Raw genomic sequence first — 18,651 nt, 5'->3', positions numbered from 1 at the left:
TATCACAATAATTAGATGAAACTCTATGAAGTCATTCATAGCTCATTTATATATTAGTATTTTAGCAGCAAAGTATAACAGAAATTGACTCAAACCATAACACAGTATTAATTGCTAATTCGTTTACCATGATGACTGGAATGCCTTCTAGCATTCTAAGTTTAATCCATATAAACAGCTAAGGAATGCTCTATCTCAAAACATGTAATTATGGGGGATTATATTACAGCTCCAGCATTTTGGCAAAAGCTTGCAATGGCAAAAGATATAAAGTAATACCAGCCTTATTGTGATTTCATAGAAACAGGAAAAAAACCCCTCTCTTTATCACTACAGCACATTTGGTGTTTAGTGGCTCCTTTTTTTTTAATTCAGAGATAGAGGTTTTCATTTACAGTCACAAACTTTTTCATTTACATTCTCTTTTGTTCATGTCACTCCTCAGACCAAGAATTTAGCAGAGCTGGAGTTTATTCTCAAAATTTCTAATACAATTTGTCTACATCCCCACCATACATGCTACATTCTTTTAAATCAGGAAAATGAAAATCCAAACAAATCAAAACACAGATCTTTGGTTTTTGCTGAGAATTAAGTGGTTGTTATATGCATTGTCTGCTGGCTAAGGGACAGCATATTTAAGTAACAATCATGCTTACAAGTACAAGTGCTTTTAGACAGAGCTCAGTTTAAATCAGTGTATCTAGCTCATGGGCATTTATATTCTTTTTGAAAAAAACACAACTGTCTGAAGCATTTATTGTAAGGGGTCTCAGCCACAGAGGTATAAAAAGCAGAAGACAAACTTCACTTTCCTTTCTCAGGGTGATTTATGGGCTTGACACAAGAGAGATCTGCTCAAATATCTGAAATATTTAGGTCCTGGGAAACTCTCTCCCTTCCATAAGAGTAGAATCCTCACAAGTGGGCACTCCACAAGAGTGAGATGAGACAGGGAGAGTGGCCCCGGGGGAACAGCAGAAAGGAGAACTCCCCACCCCCTTTGTCCTCCAGCCAATCTGCTCCTTTAAGATTTGTAACTTCCCATCAATTTAAGCCCTGGATTTTCCTAAGCAGAGGGGGAATGCAGGAGTTGATGACCCTGCTGCCAGCCCACCCTGCCCTGGCTCTGGTGGCCCTCCCAGCTGGACCCAGGAGCACTCAGTGCTCTGTCTGGGAACACTTGGGATGAGGCTGCATTTCACCAGCTCCCACCCTGCCCAGGGCTCCCCTTATTCATTGATTCTCTTTCTTGCCTGTAGCAAACAACCAGTGCACTTCTTGCTTTTCCCCAAAAAGCAACAACTCTCTTTTCAAAGAGATTGAGGCTTTGCACATGTTAGTAGCAAGAGACTCTGCTGTCCTTTGATGGTTATCAGCTGCTCCTGTGGGCCCACAGAAGTGTCCCCTCACTTCCTGCCTGCCCTCAGACCTTCTTGAAATTAAGTGATAAACTTGATTGTCCTTCTCCCCAGCCAACCCTTAGGTTTCTCATTGACTCTACAAATGAAAGCCCTGATTTTCAGCATCCTCTGCTGGATGACAGCCTTCCAAGAGGCCTCTCTTTCCTTTCAACCCCTTTAGAAGGGGTGCATTTGACAAGATATATCAATATTTTGCAATAAATGGATATAGTCAGCTATGACTTTCCCACTAAATGAACAGAGCTTTTATGAATTTTAGGCCCTGTTTTCTCCTTTTCACTTTAACTGAAGCCATGGAAAAACTCCCAGACTGATGGCTTGAAATGGATTTCTGGTGGATGTGTTTTTAAATCCAAGTCTTTTGCACTTTGGCAACACAGTGTCATTTTCACTTAATTTTCCTGACAACTGGCCAATAAAGCCAAAAGTCTGTTTAGCAAAAGTGAATTAAAGTGCACCTTTCTCATCTGAAGAAATAACATCTGCTGTTCTAAAGATAACTTGTTATTTCTCATGGAAACAAGATATTTAATATCTGAATCTTGTTTGTTTTCATCAAGACCTGGAAAAATAACAATAAACTGACTTATTTGGAAAGAAAAGTTTGTTTTTGAAGCACATGCGTTAAGAAATGTAAGATCCTGCCCTTCCTGCTCTGCTTGTCACAGAAGTCTTAATTTTGAATATTTCAGTATTCCAGTATTAAACCTGATGAATTTGATTCCAAATGTAAGTAAGTTCGTTCATCCCGTGAGTCATTCAGCTTCTCTCTGGATGGGAGTTTTACTGATTCAAAGTTTTCTGTTTCGTAAACAAGCTCATCATTTTTCCATGGAAAATCATCACCTTACAAATGGATCTTGAAAGGACTCTCTGCCAGCTGACTAGTATCCCCCCCAAAAAAATTACAATGGTTTAGGTGATATTTTTTTAAAATCCATTAAGTTAGCCTAGAAGAAAATCCTTACAACCTAAATCAGTGGAGATTTAATGGAAGTCTTTGAATTTAGCTGGAAAGTATTTTTCTAAGCATTTGGCAGATTAAATTTCTCAATATCAACAAACCGCTAATGTCACTTAAGTCCTGGAAATAGGGTTTATTTGTCTTATGGATGAATAAAGCTCTCTCCCAAGCACTGGATTTCATTCTTTGTGAAGCCAGTGTCTTATGCAGCACTGAGTGGATAACAAGGCATGCATTTAATACATAAAAATCAGAGTCATGAGACACTGAAAGTTAATTATAATGTAGCAGAGTTTAAGGGTCAGGATTAGCAGGCTAAGATTACTTGTCAGTTGCAGTAAAAAGACCAGGGAAGAAGAGGTCCATCACAGTAAGGTAATAAGAGAGGGCATTAAAAGGACATTTGTGGAGACTATTTGTTTTGTTTCAGGTTTGTTTTGTTGCTGGGGGGCTTTGGGTGTTTTTTTGTTTGTTGGGCTTGTGGTTTTTTTAAAGGAAAAATCTGCATTTGAAAATTGGTCCCAAGTATCCAAAAATTGGAGGAAGTAATTTGATTTTTGAACTTTAAACGTTGTGTTCTTTAAATCAAAAGCTTTAACTTTGTATACTTTTCTTTTCCTGGCATTGGTGAAGCACACTTTCCCTCTTGTATTATTTCCATTCCAACCTTGTGCTATGAAAGGAAAAAACTTATGGAAAGAACATAGTGCCTTAATTGTCTCTACATATTACGTAAATTAAAAAAAACACAACTAAACAAGCTGAGCAGCATTTGGGACTAGATACATGTTAAATACAAGTTACAATGAGAAACAGACAGTACCAACTATAGGCAGAAGTGACATTTCATTTCCAGATACATTCCACTTCCATGTCACTTGAGCAGCATTTATCACTTCAACTGCTAAAAATTAGATTTGGCTGGCAAAGAAAAAGGAACAGAAGAAAGGTATTTGTCTTGGCTTATCCAGAAACTTTCAGCTGTTTGTATTTAGGGAGTAGAACTATTTAATATGGGCCTGGTCCTCAAGACTGTCCTCAGTTTCATATTCACTCCCTACTCTGGAAAACTTTCCAGTTGACTCCAGTGGATATTTTGCTGAGGTTTAAATTTAACTGAGAGCTAGTGCAGAAAACTTTTCTTCACGTGATTACTGCTGGTAATCAACCTCCTTAAAGTCAATGAGAATATTTACTTGAATTGTTGTAAATGTTCTTTGTAACCTTGAACAAAATGTTTTACCATGAGGTCAAGTACCTTTGATAATTCATCAAAGAATAAAAAAATGTATCCTTCAGAAAGCTTCATAGAAAATTAAAAATCCTACCAAAAAAAAAAAATTCCCTTCACCCCCAAAACAAATAAAATGCAACTGGCTATGGACTACTTAAAATAGCTGATTTGGTGTCCTTGAGATATGGGGGACCAATGACAGCCTTAAAAAATAAATCTCCCTTGTGTATGTGAGACATGTAGAATTTCTGGGATTTGTCACAATTTTGTCCAACTGTTCTCTAAAGTGCACATATGCTGCTATTCCTATTCCTAGCCTTTGTGGTTAGGTTGCCAGTAGCCAAGTTTCCAAAATAAAATCTGAACTCCTACAGCAGACAAAAGTGTCCGGTAACACGGTCCAGTACAGTTAGAGATTAGACTAGTCAGTAAATAAAATAATACATCACTTATTAGTTACAGGCCGGGGGAAGCCAAGCCCAGGAGGTGGGGAGGACCAGCACACGGCTGCCAGACACCGCTAAGCCGGCACAGAGCGCTAAGTAGGGCAGCAGCAACCGAAATCAAAGGTTCACAAATTGGCAGGACACATTCTTTTGTTGCACAGTCACTGGTATTTGAAGGGTGAAATCCAAGCTGTGCTGAAGTCACCAGGAAAAGTTTCTGTGAGCCAGGACATCACCTTAATGGAAAGTAATTAACCTCACTATTCCTGCCAAGAGTTTGGGTCTGTGGGCACCAACCCATTAAGCCCTGAAACTCGCCTGTGCTACAAGAGCAGTCATTGCAAAAATGTGCAGAGCATGGCAGGAAGAAAGGTTGTCCAGGCGAGGTTTGCACACTGTGGTGGTTGCATGATTATATAGGAGAGTGTCTCCTTTTCCAAGCCAATATCAGTGATAATCAGCAGTGATGTGGAAAGAGATGATGAAAAGTTACAAGAGAGCATTTAAAATTCAGTTTTGGCTGTAGGCAAAACTCACAGCTTCCAACAGCTCTGTCTGAAGTATGGAAAGCAGCCCAACTCAGTGCACTGGGACCTGAGAATGGGCTTAAAATTGTGTCCATGTTTTAGGCACCCAATTTCTCCCCTGGTGGAAGAAAACCAGTAAAAGCTAACTTATCATATTGAACATTGCTTTTACTTCAAGATCCTGTTTCTCTTTGTTAGGAGAGGAGACCTTTTAAACTTCATATGTATAAACCAGAGGTTTACTGGAATTGCTCCCACAGCATTCACTGACAAAGATAACACTGATAATTCCTGTGCACCATTACTTTGTACTGAGTCAGGCTAGATTAACTGAATTTGGTAAGGAAATCCATTCAGAGAGGAAGAGGTCTTGACTCATTATCATGGGAAAGACAAAAATCAAGCTGATTAAAAACACTAAGTGTTCTAAAGCATGAAATAAAGTTTTGTCTCCTCTGTCACTGAATAACATCTTCCAAAGGAGTGGTTTGAAGTCTTTGTCTGGATGGAGGGATAGCAGAGGCATTTTGGAAATATGGCAGTGTTTCTTTCCAACTTTACAGAAAATATTGTCCCTTCTCTCAGATGAGCATCTGGCCATGATGAGCCAAATAGCTGTTGATTACCATAATTCACTGTCTCTGGAGCTGGATGTGAACATTACACATTTCCAGCTTCCAGAAAATGCCCTTTCTCCCAGCAGAGACCACCACAGCTCCAGCAGGCCCGCATTCCACTGGCATTCATCCAGCTTCCTCATGTCAGTACGGCTATGCAGCATTGCATTTCAGTGCAACCATCAGGCCGCTGTTTGTCTTAGAAACACACTCTGCTCAAGGGCACTATGAAACCTGAACTCCTGTGATACACACTGGATCTCAAAACCCGACAGAAAGTACATAGAAACACTAGGGAAAGCATTTCTAACTCATTGAAATCACTTCTCAAAGAAGGTCACAGACAGGCTCTGGCCACTCAGAGGAGACGACAAAACTTTCCCCTCCTCCCCACAATCCTTTACCACCAGAAAAGTAAACAGCAACCAAAGTAAACTTTAAAAAAATTAAAATTATTACCAACTTTAAAAAACAATCACTACTGAAAAACTAAATATTCATCCCAAATACCAACTGTCTGCTAAACAGAATTTTTACTCTGAAAACTCATGTTTGAAAAGTTCAAAGACTGCAGCAGGGGTTTTGTCAGTAAGGCAGACAGGATGTAAGTGTGTATTAACACAGAGAACAGATACTTATTACAGTGGGGGCTTGGGTATGGTTCTGGTTCACTGTTGTGAAAGCACAGACTTCTTTGGGCCCTGTATTAGGATGATAAATAATGTTCTCCAAAGTCAGTCATGTCTAGAACCATGCAGAAACCCTGAAATTTATATCATCAGCATTATTATGAATATGATTAACTCTTAAAATTGCCCTTGGTTCAGATGAATACTCTAAAAATTGTTATCTCTGAAGGGGATTTGTGAAAGTGTTTTTATTCTTGTTCAAAAGGTGTCCTGAGGTTAGGATTCAGTGATTAGAAGCAATAAACATTCATAACAGACTTTTTCTGGTACAATAACTACAGATTATACAGGACATAGTCAAGTGAACATTACTGAAATTGGCCTGATATTAGATACCCAGAGCATGTTTTCAGACTTGTTGGTTCTGATTGCAAATGAGCTTGTCTTCCATTTTAACTACAGTTCATTTCCAAGGAGCAATTTCTACTGTTTTAAAACCAGTCTGTACATGTTGTACCTAAAAGCCAATTAAGAACATTTAAAGATGGGAAGCAGCATTGTGTGTATTTCCAGAGAAAACAGCCATTTCAGCAGAAAATCATGGCTGGCAGTAAATGCTTGACCATAAGCAGCCTGGCAGCAGAGATGTTACGTGGCATGGTGGTGTATCTCCAAAAGATTAACCTGATTGATAAAAACTTACTAATAAATTTATTTTCCTTTGGCTTTACAGGCAATTTCAGAGAGTGTAAATCCTTCTTGGAGTGAAAAAATCTAAAAAAATCAATGAAGTCAAGAAGGGCTTTTAATAATGAATCAGTGTATAGTCCATGTGTTTTCACACATCTTTGAGATAAAAAAAATATTTTAAAACATCTTCTTTGTGTTTCTGCATGAGCAGAATTATTTGTTGGGTTATTTACATGGGGCTTGCAATATCCCAATTCCACCTGTTTTATAACTTACTGTCACTTCTTTTATCCATAACAAGGGTGCAACGCCTACCTGAGACCCGATCTGCTCCCTTCTGCCTTTGATGTTCCTCACTCTGCGCCAGGGGTCACAGTGCTGGCAGACATGCCAGGGGGTATGAATGATTTAAAGCAACAGGTGAAAGTCTTTAAATGAGTGTATTTACCAGCACCTTTCAAGGACTCTGTATCAGCTATGCTTGATCGTATTCCATGAGCGTTCTCAGATGCACTTTCCTTTGTGTTGCTGTTTAGTGGCACGGTCACATTTCATGTAAGTTTGCTATTCTGTGAATATCGCATGTTCATCTTGTAAAGCTGGACTTGTGTGGATGGTTAATCTCCTGGGCTTTCATCACTCAATATGGGACAGATGCACTTCAGTGTTAAGCAAACTATTAATATTTCCTACATTTCCCATGGAAATACTTCTGCCTGCATCTCATCCACTTACTCGTTCTGTCTTTAACATTCGCTTCTGCTGCCTCCTCTTAGTGCAAGAATCTGAAGCCTCCTATGCCCTAAACAATTTGCTGGTTTACCTAGCTTCCTTCAAATCTTTTTCTTTAAAAAACATTTCTAAAGCTACTTTATCCCACAAAGTTTTGACAGCTCATCACCCCCTGAGGCATGGCATGACCTTTAGCTAGAATTCCAACACTGAGCTATGATCAGATGCTCTTCTTTTGCATAACTGCAAATTAGAAGAATCCCTACTCTTATCTTCAAATGCTTCCCAAGATGTCACATTTGCATGACAGGTGTAGTGATTGTAGACCTAACTGTGGAAAAAAAAATTAAATAAAAAAAATCAAATGCAAAACCTGCAAAGTCCCCTAATGCAAGGAAAAAGATTTTGAGGATTATAAAGTGGAAAGAATGTCATTAGAGGTCATCTGTAAATATTGCTCTGTCCACTAAAATAACAGACACAAAAGCAACTGGGAGAACATGTAGCCCTGATCTCAGGCTTTCAGTACTGAAAAATTCTGTATTCAGCAAGGAAATAATTTCTTTCCTTTCTTTCTTGCTCTGCTTTCATTCATCTCATAGCAATATAAATCATGCAAAGTAAGGGCTAAACAAAAATTATTCCCAGACTGGAGAATTATTCCCAATCAGTCAGGATTTCCTTGGTAGACAACATGAGATTTACTAAACAAGCAAAATTTTTTCATAGAACAGCAAGATTGGCTCCTAATGCTGATAATAGATGCAATGCTAATAAAAGGTTGGAGAGCAGATCAGGAACTAGGAATAGTCTGTTTTAATCCATGCTACGTCACTGTTTAGTCATAATGCTGACAGGAATGTTACACAACTCAATGCCTTTTCCTACTACAATATGCTTCTAGTATGTAGCTCTAATGCTGAAAATAATTCTTTAGTAGTTCCAGTAGCCTCAAAGAGAAAAATGAAGGGATCACTCAAACGTGTCCTTGAGTTCCTGGCAGCATCCTGTAGCACATCAAGAATTAACGATTTCAGGAGTTTAAGTATAGGTGAATTATATTATATTATTAAATTAAAGATTTTTAATAAAAATAAATAATTAAAAACTGCAGAAATTAAACACGCAGTCTTGGCTTCAGACTCCATTTGCAGATTGATAATGATCAGCACCTGTAAATCCTCATGGGCAGTGAAATGCTGGAAGGGAAAGAGAATGTTTTCAACAATAGCTGATGTCTGCATCAGCAACAAAAACAGTCTCTGAGCACTGGCATAAAGGAGCATTTGATGTGAACAAAGTGACATCTTGTTTCATCAAAGGTTAATGAGTACAGCAGCTCTGTCAGCAATACATTAAGACAGCAGTGTCACTGTTCGTCATACTTGGTGAGTTCAAGGCAGGCTGCAAGCATCACCATTCATGGATTTGTCGGGGTTTCTGCTCTCTCCTGGCTCAGTAAGTTCAATGTGACAAGTTAAAATTTCCCCATTAGCAACTCTTTATGCTATTTTTCTGTAGGGCAAAAGTGTTTTTGTAAGCCTGGTACTTGTGCTGACTGGAAAACTAGTGGCTTTTCTCAGTAAATTTAGTTAAACTAGAAAGTATTAGAGAAGATGTAATAAAGCATTATTAACCTTTTCTTTTGTTTTACAGTTTTCTGATAAAAAGCTTTCGATGGATTTTTTTTTTTTGAAAATTTAATATTGCTGAGTTAAAGACTTTATTTCCAAGCAAATATATTTGTGTAAAACTTAAAGCTTGGATATTTATTAACTGTCCATGAAAATGAATGGAAAAGCACATATCAGCATTAATGGGGAGACAAAAAAAAAGCAGCAGTGAATTGCTGTATAGCCAAATTTCAGCACTATGCACAAGTACTTCTGCTAGATTCAGTCACTGGGCAGTGCTCAAAGATATTACAACTGACTTCTGGGCTGATAGTAATTTCTATCAGTATCTCAGGAAATTATTATGGGTCTGAATAAACACCTGACTATAGGGAAGATTAAATAAGACTGCATGCATGAGTAAGGGTTTGGGATCTGGACCTTTGATGCAATAGCATTTGTTGAATTCTGTCATCCAAGCTCACAAAAAATGGCAACTTGTTTCCCTGATGGATAATGCTGTTGCCAATATTAATATTTCTCTAGCTGTGAACATGTTTCTTCACCTCACATGCTTCCAGTATCCATGACTGAAGTCAAGGATGAGAAGCTTCTTTCTGCTTGAGAGCTGCCCAGATGAGGTAAAAGTGTTTGCAGCCTCTAGCAAGTCAGCAGTGCTATGCAGTGTTTATTATGCTACCATCCTAGGAGTTGTGCTCATAATGCTGCTGGAAGTGCTTCTGAGTCCCGATGCTATTGGCAAGATGGGGCTATTTTCAAAGGCTTTGGTTTTCCTTCCTCTGAGGGCTGAATGACTAATTTAGGACAGTATTTCTCTTAGCAACTTTGCTTTGCATAAGACAAACTTTCATCTCAGTCTCCAGCCGGACAAACCTTACCAGCTTAGTGCACAAAGGTCTTGTTTACGTCACTGCATATCTGTGTTTCACAAGACAACCTGTACTTTATGGAGCAATCGTAGAAAAGGTGGTTCAAATGGAGCTCAGGGGCCTTGCAGTTATCAGGTATCCTTATGTAATTCCTGACAGACACTTGCATAATCCTGTTCTAAAAATCAGAGGTTTTTAAAACAGAGGTTGTAGAGGTCCCACTTAATGCATTCAACCTTTGCACTGGAAAGGTTCCCTCTCTTCCATAAAATATGTACCTTACCTCTTTCTTGTTGGTAAGGCTCGATTTTGTCACTGTGAACTAGCAAGTCAGACTATTGCTCTCCTTCCTGCTGCCCTTTCTAAAGCTAAGCAGATATTCTTTTGTCTTCTCATTTTTTCTTCTCACTTTTCCCATTTCCTCTATGGGAAGCTGTAGCAGCTTTCCTGAATCAGATTATGCAGTGATGAGGATTTTAATTTGTACCTCACCTGTTCTATTCAAGCACAAAGCAGTCCCATCTGTGTTGTAAATCTTATTGTTTCACTTTTTGGCTAGAATTTCATCCCATTTGCTAAGGATAAAGATAACTTCAAGTTTGGAGATTTTCTTTTGGCAAGTCCATTCTATGGTTTTCAAAGCAGAGGGAAGGAAGACAGGCATGACTTTTGCCCTGGTTTCCTAAGGATAAGAGACCTACACAATCATGCTACACAAGACTTTCTGTCCACCCATCCCACCCCCATAACAACTTCTGATCCTTTAGGTCATGTCAGCCTGGTTTGACAAGAATGAATAGTTCAAAGACTGAGTTTCTGCAAGACTTGGAGGGAAGGGGAAGAAAAAAAAAAAAGGGCAACCAGCTGAGGATAAGAGTATGAAACAGAATAAGCAGATAACATATCAGATATTCAGAATCTTTTTAGGAGAGACATTTAAAAATATCTGGTTTTCAGGACAAATTTGCCTTGAGGAGCTGGAGTAGCCTAGAGCACATATTGGACTTCCCAGTTCCAGTACTCTCAAATCAATTTGCACTAACATGGAAAATAAGTTTGAAAATAAGACATTAAATTCTCTGTGAATAGGGTTATTATTTCTGTGAAGCACCTTTCATCAACAGATCCGAAAGCATGTGACAAAAGGAGGCCTTGAGCATTATCTCTGGTTCATGAAGAACTGAGAGGTGATGCAACTTGCCTGAGGTCACTAGATCAATGGAGATCCCAGGTGCCCCTGGAGCAGTTTCCCATCCTGCTTCAGGAACATCTCAAATAGAATCCGGTTACTTTTATTTTGCTATCCTATTTTCCCCTCTGTAGACTTTACACTCACATGGGAGAGTGATCTAAGTTACTTTTATTTTTACCTGGCAGACACAAACCAACAGAAAGTAGCACACCTCAGATTTTGACAACTGTATTCAAGTGAGTATCCAAATGTTGAACCATTCCAATAAAGATAGTTACTTTTAAAAATTAAGTTATCACGATCTGAATTAAGCAAGGTAGTTCAAAATTCATCTCCAGTCCCAGATGATTGAGGGCAGAAACTTGCTGAATTCTGGGTTGGGTTTACTACGCTTGTCCAGAGAAGTACTATTTGCTTCCTCATAAAAATCAGGTAATACTTGTGTCCTCTTAATCTCAACATATGATTTGCTTACCTTTAGATATAGTCTAGGATATTATGTAGCCTTAACTGTTGTATTCAGCTATCCCAAATAATTCTGTTCCATAATCAATATCCTTCCACAAACAGTTTCTAAAAATCATTCTGTCTGAAAGAATGTCACACTGAAAATGAAATTTCTTGGGGGATCCATACTCATTTTATCAGAACCTCTTTTATTACTCTGGAAAAATCTATTCAGTATCAGTGATAGAGGATAAAACACAAAACAGTGTCCCCCTGCTAAATATTAACCGCAAAGAATGATTAATTGGAAATAAGCCTTCCAATTGCAATTCCGTCTAAATAACTAAATAAATGAATTGCTAAAAGCACTGAATCCCAGTGATGTCTCTAAGACGTCAGGAAGGTGAAAAAAGTAGCTTTTACCATACAACTACATTTAAAATTAAATTATCCACCAGCCTCCCTTACCCATCATGAGTGGTCCTTCTGATATCTTCACTTCAACTATGCAGATTTGAAGAACCTTTAAATGGTAGGAGATGGACATTGAGGAGATCTGATAACGGTAAGTGGTACTTGAGTTTTAAACCTAATTAGGGATACTTTATTCTGGCCATACCAAGATCTTGGCATGCCTGTGCCTTCATCAACTGGTATAACAATGCTAATGTTGGGGTTAGTGCCCTGAGCCCCAGTGAAGCAGGCAGCCCCTCTCTCCAAGACAAGCATTCACTTCTGTCACCAGCAGGCCGAGCTGGCCAAGCAGAATTCTGACTATAACTGAGATGATGCATCACATCTATTCCAAATATTTTTTATGCTTATACATGTATTTACTTCTGCTTGGATGTTTTCATTTGAATTTTCTTTTTTTCATTGTAGTTTTGGTCATTGTTTCACTTAGACACTTAAGCAAATGTTTGATTTTCATCATGTAGTTAATGGAGCCATCTTTTACAAAGCAGGGATTCTACAAAATAGTCTTTTTCCACCTTACATGCAAAAAGAACAAAGCATGTTTATGCTTTGTGTTGACCTGGAAACATTGTTCTAGTGACAAAAGCACAGCTAGTGGCAGCAGTCACCATCTCAACACTGCTGCATCACTGGAACTCACTCCTGATCTTGAAAAGTCTTTTTATTCAGCTCCTGTGCCCTTTACTAAGGGCATCACTAGTAGTTTTGAAAAGGACACTTCTATTTGTGAATCCTCTGCTTCAATTCCCTATCACACATAGCTTTTAAACCAGTACACACACACAGCATTAAAACCAGGACAAATACAGGAAAAAGAAAAAAGGAGAAAAATAAGATTTGGTTTCTGTCAGAAGAATCTCTACTGTAACGTGGTGCCTCCTGAAATTAAAGACAAAGACATGGACCAGAACAATATTCTAAAAATGACAGCACACAAGAAGAATCTGCATTGATATGTAATATACAGAAATGTTCAGATTTCAATAAAGAACATACACTGTTAATTAGGCTTGAGTTGAAAATAATATCAAACACTCTGTGGGGATTAGAACAAAGACTGTGAGCATGCACTTACACTGAGAGTGATTTTAGTCAGTTTTTGTGGGTTAAAATTAATGAAAGGAGAGAAAGAGCCAATGGAATATGAATAGAAACAAAATTATTTAATTAACCAAAGTGATTTTTAGATGTATAATCAGTTTCAGAGCCTAACACTGCTTTCAATAGCTGTTTAAAACACTACTTGGTATGTTAAGCATTATGTGCATGCTTGAATGAAAGTAGGAATTTGGGATTTGCATTATTTCTTTGATCATTTAGGGTATGGCATCGCTGCCCCATATGTGCATTTCTGAATGGATGAGCAAGGCTGGTCACGTACATGTGTGGCAGTCACAGCCTTCACACACTAGGGAGCTCCAGGGCTGAAGGGAACAATCTGCAGGTTTGGTTTAAGTGAGGGACTCCCAGGCTGGGAACTGTTACAACTCAAATAATCAGGCACAGAGATGGTGTTGCCAGACACTGGGTTTTACAAGTTTTTTCAATCCTGTGCTTCAAATGCACACAAGAGTTATTCTTCATATTTTATTTGCAGGCTTGGGTGCCACTCTGGAAATCATCTGATGTCAGTGGATAAGCATAGTTGATGTCTAAGAAGAGGTGCACAAGATACAGAAGTCCTTATGTCAAACTCTGCCTGCTTTCACAGTGTGAAAATGTCAAAATCAGTTTGAAATTCAACTCATCCATGGATAATATAAAAATTTCATAAAAATATAAGGTAAAAGTATACTACATAAGCCCACAGCATCAAAACATCCACAAATATAAATGTACAACATATCTACCTTCTTGTCTGGTTTCTGCGCATTTTCTACATATTTGTGTAATGGAGACTTTCTTTAAAAAATGACCACTGATTCAAATCACGTAATCCACAATTTTACTTTGAAGACCAATCAACATGTAGGCAGCTACACTGTTATCTTCTCTATGAGCGCCCTTCCAGATTTTCATATGCTGGAAAGATTATAGCACCATGTAATGAGCTACATGTACATCCATGCTATCTGACATCACTAGCCTGTATACACATACCCCTAAAAAAAAAAATTGTGTATTCAGATATCTCAGCCTGTCTTCCTGGCAGTAACTCAACCAATCTTTTCACTAGAAGCTCTCACCATCTTACCTCTTTCTCCTCAATTTGAACAGATATTTCCCATGTCCTCCCCAACACTACAGAATTATAAAGGGTGAGATGGAGGATGGTTCCTCAAACCCAGCTCATATATTCCTAGATTTATTTCAGTATACCACAAAGGGGAAAAAACCCAAACCAACCAACCAATCAAACAAACCACAAAACCCCCTCCCCCAACTCTATCAAAGTTTTTTTAATTGCTAGTTTCAAGTGACATTACAAGGAAGACAAATTTTGCAGTTACTACATCAAGGTAACAGTAAAGTGTTTGGGTTCTCTTTTACCCATTCATTTATGATACACACTCCCAAATCATGTCAGAGAGATTCAAACACACATGACATAAAATAGAGGCTGACTAGTAAGATTTGTATGTATCCACTGCACATGCATAAGCTCAGTACATTCCTTTTAGATAGGTGAATCCTGAATATGAATCAAAATGTGCACAATGAAAACACAAAACTACTCAACAGCCTGCAGAAATGCAGAGATGTTAGCAGTCTGAGCTTGCTTCTAGGACTGTTTGTGACTTTGAATGCTGAATTCTATACAGACACTTGAGATGTTCTACCAACATTTCCTTCTGAGCCCTTTCACAATATAGGAGAAGGAGTACTATATTTCTAATTCTCTTTGAAAGGCTGATGGGATACCATGTTTGCAAATTGTGTGCAGTGAGGCCAAGAACAGTCTGAGATGGTAATTTTGTTTGTAACAGTGCTTGAAGAGAAATTTCAATTGGTCAAACTCAGTAACTGCAGTTTCAACAGCATCAATTTGTTCATGTTCCTCTTAAAGAATCAGCATCAGCAAGGATACATTGATCTCGCACACTAACAGAATGTTCTTTTAGGACTGCTGAGAGGAGAATTTAGGGTCAAGTTCTTTTTTTTGTGTGCATCTCTCACAAACTATTGATGTCTTCCAGGTTTTCCTGCAGTGTTCCTGTTTGTCTATCAGCATTGCCTGCCTCTTATCACATATTATGTATTTTTCCCCATGACTTGCTCTGGGACAGCATCATCTTGCTTGCACAAAGTTTAGCACAGCTGAATCCTGATTCATGATGCAGGCTCTGAGTGCTGAATATCATAAGAAAGAATCAAAAACTTCTAGGTGCTATTCCTTTGCCATTGACCAGTTTTGAAGTATCAGGCAAGTCACTGCGGTAGTTCTGCTAAAAATAGGATAAACACCATCATTCTTAGAGCAAGCAATAACAACTACTTTTGATAGTCTGCATTTTAGACCTGCAAAATAGCTAGAGGAATCAATTTTTACTAAAATAATTATTTTTTTATCACTGTAGATGCCAAAATAAATAAATGCTGACCAGAAGAGGAAAGATATATGGATTATTCAGATATCTCCAGATGAAAAAGGTTTAATGAAATCTGGTCTTGACCAATTCAGGAATTAATCAGAGTGGTGTTTAAACCTTTGAAAGTATACGGAGGACAGGAACAAGAAGAAAAGAGGAAGAAGGAATCACAGAGTAATTGTTGAAATCACAACCCACTCAAGTCCTGGAAAGGTTCTAGAGCAAATGATAGAGCAAACAATTTTCAACCACTGGGATATAACAGTCATAAGAGCCAGGAAAAGAACATGATAAGTCAGGTCAATTTCTGTCTTTGATGGATTACTAGGTTCAATAGGTAACAGGAGAGAAGTAGATGTATTTCAGCTTGAATAAGAATTTTGACATGTAATACACAACTATATAAATATTAATGAAAGAAATAGTTTAAATGAAAACATCACGATGTTCACAACTGAGTGAAGAACATTTATTGGTGATTCGCTGCTGAAACAATTTCTACAGAGGAACAGATATCTGAAATATCCTTGAAGTATTTGTACTGGAAATAATTTTTAAATGAATAATAATTCATTATATTTCCATTACAATGGAAAAAGAAAGACAAAAACTGTACAGATAACAATCAAGTAAGGAGATACTGCCTGTAGATTCATGACCTGATCCTGTCCTCTAGGACTCCTGAGTATTATGGAAATAGTGGAATATAATAAGGTGATAATGACTTATTGACTCCAGAACAGTCCATAAGTTCAAAACTAGAAGATGAATCCAAAGATTCCTTTGAACTATTACAACTTGGGGGGAAACAAGTCACAGGTGCCAAGATAATCATCAAGAAAAACACATGATCTTCCTTTTCCCTGATGGCAATTTTAAGCAACTATGTTAACAGCAGTTGCAAATAGGGCATGGTGAGTTTGGAAATACAGTAATGATATACTAGATATAGTAATGTATTGTAATGTATTACTAGATATAGTAAGGACAGTCTATTGGCCAGCATAGCTTCAGAGATGTATGCACAGAACACAGGAATCCTCCAGCCAGTCACATCTAAGAAGGTGCTTTGCTGGCAGATTGCCTGAGAAAGCACTTCCCAACACCACCTGGCATGAAAGCACCAACTAGAGAAATACAACCTGAGAGAGCCAGCAGGGCATATAGGAAGGAAACTTTTTACAACAATTAAATTCATTCAATTAAAGACCCATTTGACACTGTGAGGGGAAAAAAAATTCACTTAAAAACCAGCACAAGGTAAACTTCCTACACAATTAGGTTTTGTTTTCTATGTTTGGACGTTCAATCTGTCATCACAATGTCTTTGAAACCTTGTTTACAATGAAGACAGGTTACAATGGAGCAAAGGAGATAAAAGTTGGTGACAGACAAGGTCCAGAAAGGATTTTTATAGGCTGAAATCAATTTTATCTAGGAAGTCAGTGAAAAATCATGCTGCAAACTAATTCAAACCATGCATATATTTTTTCTTTTGAACATTTCTGAATATTTTGGAATAAAGGGAATAGTTCTGGGCCTTCATACAACTAAATTGAAATTATAGTCAGAAGTTACATGAGTACTCAAAAATTATTTATTTTTCCAAATAGTTTGCTGAATTTTCTTCTCAGATATGCATTGCCATGTGGCAGGAGAAAAAATAAGGCTGACTGGAAGTTTGAACACAGGGCTGTTTGTGAGGCTAAATGTGAGAAATATGGGTTACACTATGCTTTGCTTTTGGCATCTAAGAAACTTGGCTGAGTGAACATACCTGCCAAAAGTTACATTAGCAACAAGGTATCTTGTGTCTGTGCCAACACATTTCCCTTCAAACATGGAAATAACTTACCCCACGTGTCTGGCCTTCACTGATACTTTGAAGGTTGAAACATATCTGCTGCAAATTAATTTGAGTTTTTGCTTTGGATGAAGGGACCAGTCTGCTGAATTGGCGGTATTTGGAGCACAAGGTGAGAGACTGAGAGAACTGGATTTGTCCTGACTTGAGAAAGAAAATAAGATCTTATGATTTTATTAATCTATATAACATGTGCTTCTAAAGAAGACAGAGCCAAGCTTCTGGAGGTGCACAGGAAATAGGCAATAAACCAATAAACACAGGCTGCAACCAAGGAAATTCCAGTTAGGTATTGGGAATTTTTTTTCATCATTAGAATGGTCACAGACTGGAACAGGTGTGCAGGTGGACAAGGAGTCTCCATTCTTTCAGGTGTTTAAGACCCAACTGGACAGAGCCCTGACCAGCCCAAGTTATCTTTGTAGCTGGATCTAATTTCAAAGTTGGATCTGCTCTAAACATGACTGTTGGAACAGGCAGCTTCCAAGGATGAGTTATTCCCTGACAGAGAAAGCTACTGAAGGCTGCTCAGCTCTATTAGAAAAGTGCCTCATAAGAAACAGGCCCTGATCTTAACAGCATCAGCAACAAAACATCAACTTTTAGATGCTTCTCTCTGGCCCCATATGTCAGCAGGTTATTAAAAAAGGTTATTGCATTGCAGATATGCCCTAGAATCTGTTGTGCATTCTGTCAATGCACAAAAACTCCCTGAAGTTGTATTTTCTCAAATGGGAATTGTTCCTCCATGAGCACTGCTTCAAACACCTTACAAGAAAAGGGAGGTGCAGGCTTTGTTTTTCTACCTTGTACTGACAGAAGAGGACATCCTCGTTATACTTGCACTAGAATACGACAACTCTGAGTTGGTTTTATTTTCCTTTGTGTGTGTTTGCTTTTGTTTTTAACATCCCTAAAAGCCTCCTAGTGTTAGCACTAAAAACAAGCAAACAAACAAAAAACCCAAACAGGATCTGAGCTTCACGTTACATTTGTATCCAGCATCTGCAATCTGATCTCAACAAAACAAGGGGTTTATTTAGAATGAGTCTGGATTATAAACAAACAAGTGAAGAGTTAGAAGATACTCTCAAAGCACATACAAACCACACATTAAATAGACCCTGCACAGGACTTGGAGATTTTTCTTTAATACCCAGTTCTTCACAAAAACACTAAAGAAACTTGGGCAAGATATTTTGTTTTTCTCTGTCTTGCTTCTCTCCCATAAAAAGGAAAATGATATCACCTTTTTGCTACTCTTTGCCTTTCTAAATATACAGGGCTCAAAAACCCACAGGGAAGGAGCTCTGTCCTGTTTCACTATGAACTTACCAGCAATCAAGTTATCAAAAAAAAAAAAAAGTATGGATAA

At 38.1% G+C, this 18,651-nt stretch overlaps 1 long non-coding RNA gene across 2 annotated transcripts; it reads left to right on the top strand.

The window, feature by feature from the left end:
• The first annotated feature begins 2,716 nt into the window (after positions 1 to 2,716).
• LOC135297147 (uncharacterized) lies at positions 2,717 to 13,731 on the top strand. Of its 2 annotated transcripts, XR_010359203.1 has the most exons (5): positions 2,717 to 2,763; positions 6,833 to 6,951; positions 11,144 to 11,194; positions 11,918 to 11,970; positions 13,480 to 13,731. It is a non-coding gene; the product is annotated as an uncharacterized LOC135297147 (long non-coding RNA). The 2 variants fall into 2 exon arrangements; XR_010359204.1 differs by lacking the exon at positions 11,918 to 11,970.
• The last annotated feature ends 4,920 nt before the right edge of the window (positions 13,732 to 18,651 follow it).

This window comes from Passer domesticus, chromosome 3, assembly GCF_036417665.1.
Source record: "Passer domesticus isolate bPasDom1 chromosome 3, bPasDom1.hap1, whole genome shotgun sequence".
Lineage (NCBI taxonomy): Eukaryota > Metazoa > Chordata > Aves > Passeriformes > Passeridae > Passer > Passer domesticus.
Note: the sequence above shows the minus strand (reverse complement) of the source record. Positions and strands in the feature narration are given on the sequence as shown.